This window comes from Oncorhynchus keta, chromosome 4 (genome assembly GCF_023373465.1).
Source record: "Oncorhynchus keta strain PuntledgeMale-10-30-2019 chromosome 4, Oket_V2, whole genome shotgun sequence".
Lineage (NCBI taxonomy): Eukaryota > Metazoa > Chordata > Actinopteri > Salmoniformes > Salmonidae > Oncorhynchus > Oncorhynchus keta.
In genome coordinates this window covers 83,460,872-83,465,871 of record NC_068424.1, presented here as the reverse complement: position 1 = coordinate 83,465,871, position 5,000 = coordinate 83,460,872, and the positions used below count along the sequence as shown (strand labels likewise).

Genomic DNA, 5,000 nt, shown 5'->3' with positions numbered 1-5,000 from the left:
GTTTTGTTTTGAATGATCCTCCAGTTTGAAACATCAACTAAAAACATCAAGCAAATAATGAGGTGGGTGTGCAATGGTAATGATCTAAATGGTAATTATCTAAATGGTAATGATCTAAATGGTAATGATCTAAATGGTAATTATCTAAATGGTAATGATCTAAATGGTAATGATCTAAATGGTAATTATCTAAATGGTAATGATCTAAATGGTAATTATCTAAATGGTAATGATCTAAATGGTAATGATCTAAATGGTAATTATCTAAATGGTAATGATCTAAATGGTAATTATCTAAATGGTAATTATCTAAATGGTAATGATCTAAATGGTAATTATCTAAATGGTAATGATCTAATTAGTAATGATCTAAATGTTAATTATCTAAATGGTAATTATCTAAATGGTAATTATCTAAATGGTAATGATCTAAATGGTAATTATCTAAATGGTAATTATCTAAATGGTAATGATCTAAATGGTAATTATCTAAATGGTAATTATCTAAATGGTAATGATCTAAATGGTAATTATCTAAATGGTAATGATCTAATTAGTAATGATCTAAATGGTAATTATCTAAATGTTAATTATCTAAATGGTAATTATCTAAATGGTAATGATCTAAATGGTAATTATCTAAATGGTAATTATCTAAATGGTAATGATCTAAATGGTAATTATCTAAATGGTAATTATCTAAATGGTAATGATCTAAATGGTAATTATCTAAATGGTAATGATCTAATTAGTAATTATCTAAATGGTAATTATCTAAATGGTAATTATCTAAATGGTAATTATCTAAATGGTAATTATCTAAATGGTAATGATCTAAATGGTAATTATCTAAATGGTAATGATCTAAATGGTAATTATCTAAATGGTAATGATCTAAATGGTAATTATCTAAATGGTAATTATCTAAATGGTAATGATCTAAATGGTAATTATCTAAATGGTAATGATCTAATTAGTAATTATCTAAATGGTAATTATCTAAATGGTAATTATCTAAATGGTAATTATCTAAATGGTAATTATCTAAATGGTAATGATCTAATTAGTAATTATCTAAATGGTAATTATCTAAATGGTAATTATCTAATTAGTAATTATCTAAATGGTAATTATCTAAATGGTAATTATCGAATTAGTAATTATCTAAATGGTAATTATCTAAATGGTAATTATCTAAATGGTAATTATCTAAATGGTAATTATCGAATTAGTAATTATCTAAATGGTAATTATCTAATTAGTAATTATCTAATTAGTAATTATCTAATGATCTAATGAGTAATTATCTAATTAGTAATTATCTAATGATCTAATGAGTAATTATCTAATTAGTAATTATCTAATGATCTAATGAGTAATTATCTAATTGGTAATTATCTAAATGGTAATTATCTAATTAGTAATTATCTAATTAGTAATTATCTAATTATCTAATGAGTAATTATCGAATTAGTAATTATCTAATGATCTAATTAGTAATTATCTAATGATCTAATGAGTAATTATCTCATTTGAATTATCTAATTATCTAATTGGTAATTATCTAATTAGTAATGATCTAATTAGTAATTATCTCAATGTAATTATATCACTGTTATTATCTAATTAGTAATTATCTAATTATCTAATTCGTAATTATCTAATTGGTAATTATCTCAATGTAATTATATCACTGTTATTATCTAATTAGTAATTATCTAATTAGTAATTATCTAATTACCAATGATCTAATTAGTAATTATGTAATTGGTAATTATCTCAATGTAATTATATCATTGTACTTATCTAATTATCTAATGAGTAATTATCTAAATGGTAATTATCTAATTAGTAATGATCTAATTACTAATGATCTAATTGGTAATTATCTCATTGTAATTATATCATTGTAATGATCTAATTATCTAATTAGTAATGATCTAAATGGTAATTATCTAATTAGTAATGATCTAAATGGTAATTATCTAAATGGTAATGATCTAAATGGTAATTATCTAAATGGTAATTATCTAAATGGTAATTATCTAAATGGTAATTATCTAAATGGTAATGATCTAAATGGTAATTATCTAAATGGTAATGATCTAATTAGTAATTATCTAAATGGTAATTATCTAAATGGTAATTATCTAAATGGTAATTATCTAAATGGTAATGATCTAATTAGTAATTATCTAAATGGTAATTATCTAAATGGTAATTATCTAATTAGTAATTATATAAATGGTAATTATCTAAATGGTAATTATCGAATTAGTAATTATCTAAATGGTAATTATCTAAATGGTAATTATCTAAATGGTAATTATCTAAATGGTAATTATCTAATTAGTAATTATCTAAATGGTAATTATCTAATTAGTAATTATCTAATTAGTAATTATCTAATGATCTAATGAGTAATTATCTAATTAGTAATTATCTAATGATCTAATGAGTAATTATCTAATTAGTAATTATCTAATGATCTAATGAGTAATTATCTAATTGGTAATTATCTAAATGGTAATTATCTAATTAGTAATTATCTAATTAGTAATTATCTAATTATCTAATGAGTAATTATCGAATTAGTAATTATCTAATGATCTAATTAGTAATTATCTAATGATCTAATGAGTAATTATCTCATTTGAATGATCTAATTATCTAATTGGTAATTATCTAATTAGTAATGATCTAATTAGTAATTATCTCAATGTAATTATATCACTGTTATTATCTAATTAGTAATTATCTAATTATCTAATTCGTAATTATCTAATTGGTAATTATCTCAATGTAATTATATCACTGTTATTATCTAATTAGTAATTATCTAATTAGTAATGATCTAATTACCAATTATCTAATTAGTAATTATGTAATTGGTAATTATCTCAATGTAATTATATCATTGTACTTATCTAATTATCTAATGAGTAATTATCTAAATGGTAATTATCTAATTAGTAATGATCTAATTACTAATGATCTAATTGGTAATTATCTCATTGTAATTATATCATTGTAATGATCTAATTATCTAATTAGTAATGATCTAAATGGTAATTATCTAATTAGTAATGATCTAATTGGTAATTATCTAATTGGTAATTATCAAATGATTAATTATCTATTTGGTAATTATCTAATTTGTAATTATCTCATTGTAATTATTTAATGATATAATTATTAATGATCTAATTGGTAATTATCTCATTGGTAATTATCTCATTGTAATTATCTCATTGGTAATTATCTCATTGGTAATTATCTCATTGGTAATTATCTCATTGTAATTATTTAATGATCTAATTATTAATGATCTAATGATTATCAAACATCTCCAATCTAAAATCAAATCTAGAGTCGGCTTTCTATTCCGCAACAAAGCCTCCTTCACTCACGCTGCCAAACATACCCTAGTGAAACTGACTATCCTACCGATCCTCGACTTCGGCGATGTCATCTACAAAATAGCTTCCAATACTCTACTCAGCAAACTGGATGCAGTTTATCACAGTGCCATCCGTTTTGTTACTAAAGCAACTTATACCACCCACCACTGCGACCTGTATGCTCTAGTCGGCTGGTCCTCGCTACATATTCGTCGCCAGGCCCACTGGCTCCAGGTCATCTACAAGTCCATGCTAGGTAAAGCTCCGCCTTATCTCAGTTCACTGGTCACGATGGCAACACCCACCCGTAGCACGCGCTCCAGCAGGTGTATCTCACTGATCATCCCTAAAACAACACCTCATTTGGTCGCCTTTCCTTCTTTCTATATCTCTGTCTCTCTGGTCCTCTGGTCCTCTGTCTCCTTGGAGGCGCTGGTCCTCTGGTTCTGGTCCGGACAGCAGCAGTGGTACAGTAGAGCGGGTTAGAGAGGGGCAGTACATAGAGCACTGGTGCAGAGAGGGGGAGGTTTAATACCCTCTGTTAGTGGCCCGGGGCTACTGGATGTTCCGGATGGATTAACCAGTCTAAACCTCACTACACAGCCTAGATTACAGAGACATCTCAGCTATAACAGGGCCCACCGCACTACACAGCCTAGATTAATTACACAGACATCCCAGCTATAACAGGGCCCACCTCACTACACAGCCTAGATTACAGAGACATCTCAGCTATAACAGGGCCCACCTCACTACACAGCCTAGATTACAGAGACATCTCATCTATAACAGGGCCCACCTCACTACACAGCCTAGATTACAGAGACATCTCAGCTATAACAGGGCCCACCTCACTACACAGCCTAGATTACACAGACATCTCAGCTATAACAGGGCCCACCTCACTACACAGCCTAGATTACAGAGACATCTCATCTATAACAGGGCCCACCTCACTACACAGCCTTGATTACAGAGACATCTCATCTATAACAGGGCCCACCTCACTACACAGCCTAGTTTAATTACACAGACATCCCAGCTACAACAGGGCCCACCTCACTACACAGCCTAGATTACAGAGACATCTCAGCTATAACAGGGCCCACCTCACTACACAGCTTAGTTTAATTACACAGACATCTCAGCTATAACAGGGCCCACCGCACTACACAGCCTAGTTTAATTACACAGACATCTCATCTATAACAGGGCCAACCTCACTACACAGCCTAGTTTAATTACACAGACATCTCATCTATAACAGGGCCCACCTCACTACACAGCCTAGTTTAATTACACAGACATCTCATCTATAACAGGGCCCACCGCACTACACAGCCTAGTTTAATTACACAGACATCCCAGCTACAACAGGGCCCACCGCACTACACAGCCTAGATTACAGAGACATCTCAGCTATAACAGGGCCCACCTCACTACACAGCCTAGATTACAGAGACATCTCAGCTATAACAGGGCCCACCTCACTACACAGCCTAGATTACACAGACATCCCAGCTATAACAGGGCCCACCGCACTACACAGCCTAGTTTAATTACACAGACATCCCAGCTATAACAGGGCCCACCTCACTA

At 29.8% G+C, this 5,000-nt stretch overlaps 1 long non-coding RNA gene across 3 annotated transcripts in view; it reads left to right on the top strand.

Moving 5' to 3' along the window:
• The window catches only part of LOC127916343 (uncharacterized), a 1,006-nt gene extending 987 nt beyond the window's left edge, over positions 1-19 (top strand). For all 3 annotated transcript variants that reach the window (XR_008094539.1, XR_008094528.1, XR_008094517.1), the window contains one exon: positions 1-19. This exon is cut by the window's left edge and continues 85 nt beyond it. This is a non-coding gene — a long non-coding RNA (uncharacterized LOC127916343).
• The last annotated feature ends 4,981 nt before the right edge of the window (positions 20-5,000 follow it).